This window comes from Pantherophis guttatus, chromosome 3 (assembly GCF_059756535.1).
Source record: "Pantherophis guttatus breed Tessera chromosome 3, ASM5975653v1, whole genome shotgun sequence".
In the NCBI taxonomy this organism is placed as follows: Eukaryota; Metazoa; Chordata; class Lepidosauria; order Squamata; family Colubridae; genus Pantherophis; species Pantherophis guttatus.
In genome coordinates this window covers 80776797-80789714 of record NC_142065.1, presented here as the reverse complement: position 1 = coordinate 80789714, position 12918 = coordinate 80776797, and the positions used below count along the sequence as shown (strand labels likewise).

At 41.1% G+C, this 12918-nt stretch overlaps 1 long non-coding RNA gene across 1 annotated transcript; it reads right to left on the bottom strand.

Moving 5' to 3' along the window:
• Positions 1-4426: 4426 nt before the first annotated feature.
• LOC148114646 (uncharacterized) lies at positions 4427-9556 on the bottom strand. The gene is made up of 4 exons (XR_015732872.1): positions 9486-9556; positions 8616-8734; positions 6723-6816; positions 4427-4963 (listed from the first exon to the last, which is right to left on the bottom strand). It is a non-coding gene; the product is annotated as an uncharacterized LOC148114646 (long non-coding RNA).
• Positions 9557-12918: the final 3362 nt, after the last annotated feature.

Sequence of the window (12918 nt, the reverse complement as noted above, 5' to 3'; positions counted from 1 at the left end):
ACCTCATCAGCATATAGAGGATATTGGAAAGCTCAGACCTAAGGCGCATTGCTTTAACTTGCTTGTGTAAAGCTAGGTTTTTCATGTTTATATCATTCCTGTAGCACAAACAGATTCCTTAAACAGGTCCCTTTGGAGTCATTCATTCATTTCATTCATCCAAATTTGAATACAGAGCATTGAATAATGCACTGAAATTTTACATTTCAGTGGTAAAATGTAAAATTTGTTACTACCAGTTCTGTGGGCGTGGCTTGGTGGGAGGGTGTAATGTGACTGGGTGGGCATGGCCAACTTTTTTTTTTAACTTTTAAAAGCATTTTTTCTACAACCTTAAGAGGTTGCAGAAAAAAATGTGTTTAGAAGCCTCTGACGATCCCAGCTGAGCCGCGGATCATCAGTCTTTTTTTTTTTTTTTTTACTTTTAAAAGCAATTTTTCGGCCGAAGACGTTGTAGAAAAAATATTTTTAAAAGTAAAAAAAAAAAAAAGCCTCTGATGATCGCATGGCTCAGCGATGGGCATGGGGGCAGGGATTTTTGCTACCGGTTCTCTGAACCACCCGCCGCCATCGCTACCGGATCCGGTCTGAACCGGGAGCATTTCACCCCTGAATAATACCATTTCTCCAGAGTGGATTTCACTACCGGTTCACCACGCACAGAAAATGTGAGAGCGTGTGCGGCTTGCATGCATGCATGCGGCTTAGAAAATGTGTCTAAATAGGACGGCATAGCGCCGGGGTGGGTCGCCACTACCGGTTCTCCCGAACTGGTCTGAACCAGTTGAATACCACCACTGCATTTCTCCCCTTTTCTAAAAAATAAACCCCCACTTCTCTAAATAATTTGGTCTTTTTAATAAACTACTTCACCTTATTTCATGGTGCAAACTTCAGGGAATTGTGAACAAGTCTGAGAATCCCAATCCAAATAATATTCATTGGAAACTTTGTTATATAGAAATCACTAAAATGATCCTTGATTTTTGACCGCAATAGAGCCCATTTTTTTTCCTTGCTAAGCAAGAAAACAATTGTTAAACGAGTTGTGCCTCATTTTATGACCTTTTTTTGCCACCGTTGTTAAGCAAGTCAGTGCAGTTGTTTAGTGAATCGTGTCGTTGTTAAGTCAATCTGGCTTCCCGCATTGACTTTGTTTGTTGGAAGATGGCCGGAAAGGTTACAAATGGTGATCACATGACCTTGGGACAGTGCAGCTGTCATAAGTACATGCCAGTCGCCAACTGCCCGAATTTTGATCATGTGACTGTGGTGATGCAACAGTCGTGAGTATGAAAACCAATCATAAGTAACTTTTTTTCAGTGCTGTAACTCTGAACAGTCACTAAACAAATGATTGTCAGTCAAGGATTGCCTGTAATTCATATGCTGTCTATTGTTTTATCACCTACCGATCAAAAAGAGCAGCTCTCTTCCCCTCTTGCGCAACAATTGTTGTCAAAATCTCTTTGAAAGCACAAGAAAAATTAGTGCAAAGTTGCAGAATTTTGCTTATGGAGCATGTGCAGTTCCCAACGAGAGATCTTTCCACCAACCCTCCACCATTATTAGTAAACCACATGATCCCTGTGGAACCAGTATGCAGTGGGCATCACTCTTTATGTGTGTCTCCTTCCCTCATTGCCACTGCCAAAGTACATGTAGTCCTTGAGTTATGACCACAATTGATCCCAAAATTTCTGTTGTTAAGTGAGACATTTTGTTAAATGAATTTTGCCCCGTTTTACGACCTTTCTTGCCACAGTTGTTAAGTGAATCACCGCAGTTGATAAATTAGTAACCCAGGTGTTAAATGAATCTGGCTTCCCCATCGACTTTGCTTGTCAGAAAGTTGCAGAAGGTGATCACATGACCCTGGGGACACAGCAAAATGTGAACCAGTTGCCAAGCATCTGATTTTTGATCACATGACCATGGGGATGCTGCAAAAGTCATAACTATGAAAAATGATTATTTTTCAAGTCATATTTTTTAGTGCCGTTGTAACTTTGAATGGTTACTCAACAGTCTGTTGTAAGTTGAGGACTACCAGTAGCTTGGGATACAACGCGTGTTTGAGACTTGCAAAATCCCATTTCCCATTTAACAAAACTCCTGTTGAATTGGAACCCCTTCTTTCCTATCAGTCTGCTAAATTGAGCCCTTACTGTTTAGAGAGAGATAGGAGTTAAAACTAACTGAGATGAAGATAATAGATTGAAATGTATCCCCTGGTGTTCTGTGTGTCAATCCTTGCAAGTGTAGGAAACAAAAACCACTTGGATTTTTTATTACTAATAGAACAACGTAACCGAATCTTAAAAGCCTACTAAAAGTATTTCTCCTGCACAACATAAACTAAGTGTAGTCAAATCAGAGTTAGCCTTTCTCACTATCTCAGCCTTGCTGGACTCAGGTTCTCTCTGTATTGGCCCTGTTTATTTCCTTAGCTGTCTTGTTGCACCCTCTGAATTCCCAAGATCTATTAAATATTCCATCATGCTGAGTTACTGGAGAATGATAATGCAACTAGTCATGTAAGACTACGGTTATCTTCATACAAATTCATCTGTTGCAAGTGTGGGGGACCAGTAGCCCTCCACTGGTATGTCCAATGCAAGTGGTTGTAGATGTTCAGCGATATCCAGAGGATCATAGGATTCCATTCTGGTTCTACCAGTGGTGGGATTCAAATTTTTTTTACTACCGGTTCTGTGGGCGTGGCTTGGTGGGCGTGGCTTGGCTTGGTGGGCATGGCAGGGGAAGGATACTGCAAAATCTCCATCCCCTCCCCACTCCAGGGGAAAGTTACTGCAAAATCCCCATTTCCTCCCGATCAGCTGGGACTCGGGAGGCAGAGAATAGATGGGAGTGGGGCCAGTCAGAGGTGGTATTTACCGGTTCTCCAAACTACTCAAAATTTCCACTACCGGTTCTCCAGAACTTGTCAGAACCTGCTGAATACCACCTCTGGGTTCTACTGACATGTCCTAGATACTAGGCACTAATACCATAATCTAATTTAGTGTGCTAAGGAATGTGTCCTATTTAATTTAGTGTACCTTGCTTTTACATAAGAATATTATAGCTTAATTTATGTTCCAAAATGGAGTCCTAGTTCATCCAGGATTTCACAGTTCAACCTCTCTTCCTCTCCCTTTCCCCCTCCCTCTCCCTCTCCCTATCTCTACCATTTATATCAACTATATCTATATCTTCTATAACTAGATCTTCTAGATCTATATCATCTAGATCTATATCTATCTATATCTATCTATATAACCTAGATCTATACTTATCCCATCTTATTTTCTTGGAAAAAACACACACGTCAGAACAGTTTCTTTTGCATTTTCCTGTTCAAAAACATATTCTAATAAAAGTTGGAAGTCTTCAAATATATTTGCCCCTTGAGCAAACTTTTTTTCATTTAATATTGTGTCTGTTAATTAGTGTTTCAAATTTGCAAATTCTTTATTGGTTTATATCGGTGTAATACCCAGAGCTCATCTCATTGCCAGATTTGAATGAAATATGATCCTGTTTATTCTATTAAAATGAAGGCTGGAAACTGTTACCCAAATGCCACAGGAATTCTTGCCATTTTCTCATCAAATTCCTCCTCCAATCCCTCTCATTTTCTTTTTTCTTTTTTTTTTCTTGTTAAAGTCACATTGTTTTAGATTTTTGTGCCTTGGCATTTAAATGAAATACACTGGGCCCCACTGGAAAAAAACATCTGCGGGGACATATTGTACATAATCTCTATTCCAATGAAGCAGGAGTGAATTTGTGTAATAGAAAATATGCTAGTCCTTATTCTGCATAGATTTACTGTGATGTGACTATTGACACATTTGTGCGAAGGGACATTTTACAGATTAAATTTAAAAAAGGATTTTAAAAAAAGCTCTTCTCAACTCAGAGTAATCCAAAGTATACCTTATTTTGTAAACAGTATTAATATAAGACCACTACTGTAAAAACCACATTAATTGAAGTACCATGTGTTTTGTGAAGCTTCAAGAAATTAAGAAATTAGATATTTAACAGCTAGTGATATACACACACATAGAGCACATAAATACAGAGACTGTGTTAAATTTGACTAGAGTAGCTGATTGCAATTTGCAAAAAGCAATTATTCATTAAGAGTCCACAGATTTCCGTATTTATTTTTCAAAGTGCTTGAGACATCCTGGAGAGATATAAAATTCTGTTCTCAATACTCTTGTCAGGGCAGGATTTAAAGGTAGAATTTCAGAGTCTCCCAGAGTAGAATTGGTAAGAAGGACTCCAAAGATGTGTAGGCTTAACATGCTATATTTTGAAGGAAGGAACCAAAGCATATTATTAAATAAAGACATCTTCCTACACACAGAAGAATCTTATGGTCTGATTGGATTTTTTTTTTTTTTAATTCTGAGCATCAGTTTATTTTAATGGACTTCACTGGTCGTAGTGTGGATATCAATGGCTGGTTTGTTGTTGTTGTTAGTTGCAAAGTCATGTCCGACCCATTGCAACCCCATGGACAATGTTCCTCCAGGCCTTCCTGTCCTCTACCATCCTCTGGAGTCCATTTAAGCTCACGCCTACTGCTTCAGTGACTCCATACAGCCACCTCATTCTCTGTCATCTCTTTCTTCTTTTGCCCTCAATCGTTCCCAGGATTAGGCTCTTCACCAATGAGTCTTTCCTTCTCATCAGGTGGCCAAAGTATTTGAGTTTCATCTTCAGGACCTGGCCTTCTAAAGGGCAGTCAGGTTGATCTCCTCTAGGACTGACCGGTTTGATCATCTTGCAGTCCAAGGGACTCGCAGGAGTCTTCTCCAGCACCATAGTTCAAAGGCCTCAATTCTTTGGCGCTCAGCCTTTCTTTTGGTCCAACTTTCAAATGGTCCAAATGGCTGGTTATCTCTGTGTTTTTCAGCCCTCCCAAAACTCGGAGCAACTCTGGAAACTAAAACTTGAAAAAGGTGACAAGAGAGTATTATTAGATTGTTCCTCTGTATTAGGTATGATGAATGAAGCAATTGCCGTAGAAAGTAAATTGTGGCACAGGATGGCCAAGTGTCAGAAGAGAGGCTATGTACTATGCAAGATGACTTGTGCTCCTTAATCCATCCCACTATTTATGAAGGCAGTGGAGGATGTTCTACCATTGCCAATCTCAAGAAAAATTGCTGGTTTCTAAGGAATGGGGTTGGGTAGCATCTTATGCTTTGTCTCAAGAAACGGTACAGAGGATGCTGCAGCCACAAGGCAGACAAAGTCTCCACCAACAATGTGCTGGGTAATGTGGAATGCAGTAAGACCAAAGTGCTCATTTTCAGAAGAAGAAGCCGAGAAAAGCTTATTAGTCTCCCCTATCTTTAGCGTTAGGGGACTAGATTAGCATAAGTGCCACAGCTGATCCCCAGCTGTTGTCATGGCCCTAGGGAGGAAAATAATTTACAAACCTCTACTGGCTGAAAAGGGCTTTGATCATAATCAACACATGGAAGTGCATCACCCACCAAATAATTTAGTGGAGAAGTGTTAGGTGGCCTAAGCAGCTGCTTTTCCTAAGAAGAAACAGTTTCTGTATGATGTGGCCAAGGACATCAAGGATAAGCAATAGGATTAGCAATAACCCTTAGATGTATATGCTGTGTCATACTGCTTTACACTTACAGCCCTCTCTAAATGGTTTATAGAGACAGCATATTGCCTCCAACGATCTGGGTCCTCATTTTACCGACCTCGGAAGGCTGGAAAACTGAGTCAACCTTGAGCCCATCAGGATCAAACTGCTGGCAGTCAGCAGAATTAGCTTACAATACTGCATTCTAACCACTGCGCCAGCATGGCTTCTGTATGTACCTATACAGTAGAACTTTATGAGAAGAAGAAGCCTCATTCCCTTCCCCAACCTGCTTTTGGAAGGAAGAAGTTCATTGAACGTCTTGAAACCTGATCTGCAAACTGGTTCTTTTAGGCCTTCTACTTCAGTGTCACATAGCAGGCATCAACCCAGATGTTTACTTAGGAAGACACACTGCCTTTGCAGGAAGATCTCATTCTTGTTTTAACTGCTTACAGGCACAACATGGTTTAGAATGGAAGCCTGACAAGTCGACTTTGAAGATTTGTTTTTGGCAATGAGGCAGATAAATCCACATGCCTGCCAGATTGCCAAGGGAGAGCTCAATTTAAGGGATTCTGTGATCATATTTATATCAATAAGGACATATTATATTGTAGTATAAATATATAGAAGAAGAACATACAGGTAGTCCTCAATTTACAACCACAATTGAGCCCAAAATTTATGTTGCAAAGCGAGACAGTTGTTAAGTTAATTTTACCTAATTTTACGACCTAACTGTTGTTAAATGAATCACTGCAGTTGTTAAGTTATTAACACAGTTATTAAATGAATATGGCTTTCCCATTGACTTTGCTCATCAGAAGTTCACAAAAGGTGATCACATGACCTGGGAACACTGCAACCGCAATAAATATGAATCAATTGCCAAGTGTCTGAACTATCACATAACCATTGGGACGCTGCAACAGTCTTAAGTGTGAAAAATGACCACAAGTCGCTTTTTCCATGCCTTTGTAATTTCAAATGGTCACCAAATGAACTGTTGTAAGTTGAGGACTACTTGTACTATATCAGAAGTCACTGGGAATCACAGTACCAGAGATTTTCGGGAGAGCAAAGAGGAGCTCACCATGAGATGGGGAGAAGTGGGACTTTGTCCAGTGGATCAACCTAGCAGGCTGGCAACCAAGGCACTGGGATCACTTGCATAGCACCAGAAGCTTCTGCGAGAGTAAAGAGGAGCTTGCTGTGAGCTGCAGAGAAGTTGGGTTTGAACCCTACAAATTGGACAAACAAGCTAACAGTACATCAAGGAAACCACCAAGATCACTCCCATCAACACTGATAGAGAGCAAGCCCCACTCCCTTCTAGCAATGATGATGTTACCTAGTTAGGTAATGAAATGTCTGCACGTTAAACAACCAAGCTTAGAAGACAACAGTTCAACCCTGAGCTACAAATATTCTTCTTCCATTGGTGAATTGGTCTTTGTATCAGTGGTGGGTTTCAAATTTTTTTACTATCGGTTCTGTGGGTGTGGCTTGGTGGGCATGGCTTGGTGGGCGTGGCTTGGTGGATACTGTAAAATCTCCAATCCCAGCCCACTCCAGGGGAAGGATACTGTAAAATCTCCATTCCATCCCCAATCCAGGGGAAGTTTACTGCAAAATCCCCATTTCCTCCCGATCAGCTGGGACTTGGGAGGTAGAGAATAGATGGGGGCAGGGCCAGTCAGATTTTTTACTACCGGTTCTCCGAACTACTCAAAATTTCTGCTACCGGTTCTCCAGAATTGGTCAGAACCTGCTGAAACCCACCTCTGCTTTGTACAATGAAACCAGTGCCCTGGGGACTGAGCCACTGGAAACATTTGCATAGCACCAAAGGCTTCTGGGATTGTGAAGTGGAACTCACTATGAGCTACACAGAAGTTGGACTTTGTCTGCTGAATCAAACTTGAAGAGGTATAAGGACTCTTTCCTTGGGCAGGGTTGGACTAAAAGACATTGAAAGACCCGTCCAGCCTTAAGATACTATGAGAATCTGCATTCAACATAACAATAGGGAGGGATGCTGGAAGTTGCCATAAAAAACCCTCTAGTAGTGGTGGGAAAAAACCGACCTGCTAAATGTTCTCTTGCCATCGAGTTATTAAACTTTTCTAGAAAAAGGTGGTGACTTCATTCTTTGTACACCCCTTTGCAAAATATCTGGAAGTATCACCTTTATTCTCCTTTCTTTAGGCTTACATCTGCAGCCCTCACTAATGGCCAGGCACAAGGAAAGCAGACAGATTGCACAACTTGGATGAGACCCAAGCTGTCTGTTCACCCTCCTTTAGAAGGCTGCACATGAGATTGTTCACCCATCTCTTAATCACTGTTTAGGAACTTTAAATCAGTTCTTTAAATCTTTAAATCAATCTTTAAATCAAGATTTGGGTGCTCTTTTGTAAACGCAATCTGGATGTTTTTTTTAAAAAAGTTATTTTTTAAATCTTGAAGATCACAACTGAGATGACTTTGTGCATGCATGGTTCCTGTAGTGAGCAAATGTATTTCAAGAAAATAAGTCAAGGACAACGTCTTATGCAGTCTGGTTTTCTGCTTCTGCCTTTCCTTTTCTACCCCTGTGGAGATCAGTCAGAACCAAGACTCTCCAGCAATTAATCACATGATGCCTGGGATAATAGGTGCTTAGTAACATTGGAACTCCTCTTTCCAAAATGTAACATCTAGCCATCTCTTGTGGCTTGGTAGACTAAAATAAGAGCCCTTTTGACTTCAGTGAATTATTTTTTTAAGAAATGTCACGGCCAACAAGGAAATGAACTAATAGATGCCACATACAGCTTCATTATAATACATGTTTTGTATGCATCGTTGAGTAATATGCTTAGTATTTCCACTAGAGTTGCAGTTTTGTATCAGGTAGTCCTTGTTAATGATAGCAATTGGGACTAGAATCCATTACTAAGCGACATGGCCATAAAGTTTAATGTCACATGACTGTTCAGCTTACCAGTGGTAGTTGTAGCACTTCCGCTTGCTGCCCTTACAGCTCTTCCTTCTTTTGTGACATCACAAAGTCACCATTTGCGATGTTCTACTGGCTTCTCCATTGACTTTGCTTCTTGGAAGCTGCCAGAGAAAAGTTGAATATGGTGGTCACAACATTGCAGTTGTAAGCCAATTGTCAAGTGCCCAGATCATGATCATTTGACCACAGGAATGCTGCAATGGCCAGTCATAAGTACTGCTTGTTCATAAGTTCAGTCACTGAACAAGTGGTCATTAAGCAAGGACCACCTTTACATCTATTTCAAATATACCTTTTTTTTTAAAAAAAAAGTCGACCTTCTAATATCAAAGTATTTTCCTATGCAATTTTATCAAATATACTTTTCTCTAGGTGACTTTACTAAATTATATATTTTTCTATATGATTGTCTCAGAAGATAACTCATGAATTATATGCCTGTTTCTGTGTGGCTGACTTCCAATTTGGCAGGCTGCATTATTTTCTTGAAAAGATATCCATCAAAGAGTTCTTATATAATGGTATCTGTAGGTGATATGTAAAGTTGTAAATTACAAATTGAAGCAGGATTGGTAGAGTCTTCTTGGAAGCACTTGTGTGTGGATTAAAAATATATAAACTAATTCCCTTTCCATTGTTTCTTACTAGCTCAAAGAGGCTACCAGTGAACAACAGTCAATGGATCTGTAGACACCACACTTGTGTAGGTTTAATCCATTTATATACAAATCAAATTACCGCTTGTCTGGAGATATCTACGTATATTTACTGGGAACAATGAATAGTATTCCTTCAGGAGAAATTAAGCCAGAGAATTAATTAGCAAAATCTAATATCCAATAAATTGTATACCTTATCATGGGTGGTCAGTTGTGGCACTGAATAGAAGGCAGGAGAACAATTTCCTCAGTGGTTCTTTCCACACAGAAGGTGCTGATATAAACAGAAAGATGGAAAAGAACAATGATGTTAGAAGCAAACAAAGAACATGGCAGCTTTTAAAAGGATTTTCATGATCAAGGTCTATGTTTCTGACTTAAAGAGACGAAGAATGCAATGTACGCCTACCTTTTGTAAATCCCAAGAAATGATTTGATATATTTGAGATATATATTGCTAGAATAGCTGAATACCCATGCTCCGCTATGAAACTATGTGATCAGGCTTGATAAATCGACACTTAGAGTTTGAAAATTAATGAGTAGTTATGATTGGCCTCTCCTCTCCCCTTCTCTCCCTCAGGCTAGCCCCACAGGAACCTCTCTTCTTTATCCCCTTCTCTCCCTCAGGCTGGCCCCATAGCTCCTCTCCTATCCCCTTCTCTCCGTTAGGCTTGCCCCATAGAGGCCTCTCCTCTCCCTCAGGCTGGCCCCACAGAAGCCTCTCCTCTCCCCTTCTCTCCCTCAGCCTTGCCCCACAGAAACATCTCCTATCCTATCCCCTTCTCTCCCTCAGGCATTCTAGCTCCTTCTCTCCATGAGGTTTGCCCCACAGATGCCTTTCCTATACTATCCCATTCTCTCCAGAGTTATTTTCAAGTTGGGAGGGGGAGTAGACCATCTAACTAATTAGCACCAGAGCGTGTTATAATAATATAGGAAATACTAATGCTCTGATGGTCATTTCGAAAAATCCTTTCTTTGTGAGCACCTAGAAGCCAAGAGGAACATATGTGGCAAATTTCAAGTTTGTAGGCTTTACGGTTCTGGAGATTTCGTGATTAATGCATAAATGGTTTTCGCTTTTATATATATAGATAAGTGTCCAGGTGACAGTTTAGTCTCCAGAGTGGTAGGACCAATCATTTCTCCTACTTCTTCTTCATTTTGGCATGTTTGGAAGTTGAAGGGGACGAATTAAGGGACAAAACAACTGTCCTGAATAGTTGTTTTCAGTCAATAGGTCATCATGGTCTTGTTTGTTTTTTGACTATGAATTTCAACATGCAGTAGAAAATCTGTAGTTACTTTGACCAGGTGGAAGTTGGGGTATAATATTGGATTTCAGGAAGAATGGTCAACAGTGTGTGTGTGTGTGTGTGAGGGGAGAGGCTGAGGTTTGTGATTAGCAACTTTGGGAAGGCCATATATGGACAGCGTCACATCTAATGCTCCATTCTCCTAGTTTCCCTATAACCAAAATCTTCTGAGGAGGGCCAAGAGAATGTGGTTGGACTTCAGAGTTTCTTTGAATGTCTCAGTAGACGGTACTTTTCTTCATTCCACTCTACATAAAAAAAGAATGTGACAATCTGCAGCTGGTAGGTTGCTTGCACAGCTCTCAGGATCCCATTGTAAATCTCCAATTCCTTCCCTGAAATTCATCAGCAAAGCAGCTGAATTGCTGGTTCCTGGTTTTGGGCCTAAAAAATAGCAAAATAAAGAGAGGAATGGGAGTGCAAGGCCTCTGGGAAGGGGAAACCCTCCATTCCAGTGGTAGGTTCCTCCCGGTTCGGTCCGGTTTGGCCGAGCCGGTTGCGGTGACGATATGATGTCACCGAACCGGTTCTCCCCCCCACCCCCCACGTTATTCTTACCTTTTATTTGGTCCCACCCCCAATCTATTGCTGCCTCCTGAGTCCCAGCTGATGACTAGAGGAAAAAAAACTGTTTAAACTCTTGCCGCGGGGCTTCAAAGGGCCGTCCTACAGCTGATCAGTGTTAAAAGCAAACAAATGAGTCGGGTCGTAAGTGCGAGGACTGGTCGTAAGTGTGAGGACCTTCCAGAAATGACTCTGACCAGCTAGCCACACCCACCTAGTCACATGACACCCAAGCCACACCCACAAAATAAGCCACGCCCACAGAACCGGTAGTAAAACAATTTAGAACCCACCCCTGCTCCATTCTTATCTTCAATCCCTGCCCCACAGTTCCGAAACTTCATAGGAAGCAAAAGTTTCTGATGATGACCCACTATTAAGTCAGGAAGATGATTAATTGTCCTTCTGAATAAACGATAAAGGGTTACTACAAACATGACAAGATGATCATTTTCCCCTTTTTATTTCATGTTCAGAACATGCACGTATAAGCACATGTGCATATGCTCTGTCTGTCTGTCTGTCTGTCTCTGTCTCTCTCTCTCTCTCACACACACACACAAACACACACACACATCCATCCATGCTAACTGATTGTGTTTAAGTGACTGGCTAATTTTTTTATTTTTTTTTGCCCCTTTCAAGAAAAAGAACCCAGAGGCATGTGTAAAACTAGTAGCTACACTGAGTGGGAGAATCAGTTGTCTGCTGGGCAAATTGACAGCACTCATTAATCTTGGATGGAGACTTCTACGGAGCTCATCCTTTCATGCACCTGCCCATGCTGAAAGTAATTACTCGATGGCACTATTAATACGGAAGTGGAGATGGGGGTTATCTCCCCTTCTTAGGCATTGATTGCTGGCTGATTAGGGGGACAACATTTCTCTTCCAGGATAATTGCCTTTGTGCTGTTGCAGTCTTTGTAACCTGAGGGTTAGGCCATCTTGCTGTAGTGCCAGGCCTTGACAATAGCACTGGAGTCCTCTGGGTAATGAACTAGAACTCAATCATAGCAAATTCCCTGAACAGCCAATGCCTAATATAATGTATCACAATCAGGAGTTCCTTCCCACAACCAAACAGCATTAAAAAGATTTGTTGGCTCTTTTGTTTCACACTTCCTCCCTCTCTCAAACAAACATTGATATTACAGACATGAAGCTGTCATTGGACCAGGTTCCCAGGGACTCTCATCATCTCTTAGGAAAGGTGTTTGTCACCTTTACTATTTCCCCAAATCAAACAGGATTCCAATCTGGATCAGTCATCACTGGACCAGAGGCTTAGTGGTAGCGCTAGAGCCCATCCTCAGGGAACTTCTGTCTTGGGCTATTCTATGCTTGGTATTTATGTGGTGGCTGGTTGGATGTGGCTTTTTATTGGTTGATTGGGGTGTAAGCCACACCCAACCAGGCACCACATAGATGCCAAACATAGAATACAGGTATTCCTCGATTTACGATCACAATTGAGCCCAAAACTTCTGTTGCTAAGTGAGACATTTTGCAACTTTTCTTGCCACAGCTGTTAAGTGACTCACTGCCGTTGATAAATTAGTAACACTGTTGTTAAGGGAATGTGGTTTCCTCCTTGATTTTGCTTGTCAAAAGGTTGCAAAAAATGATCACATGACTTTGGGGCACAGCAATGGTCTTAAGTATGAATTGGTTGCCAAGCATCTGAATTTTGACCACATGATCATGGGGATGCTACAAAGGTCGTAAGTGTGAAAAAGGTCAT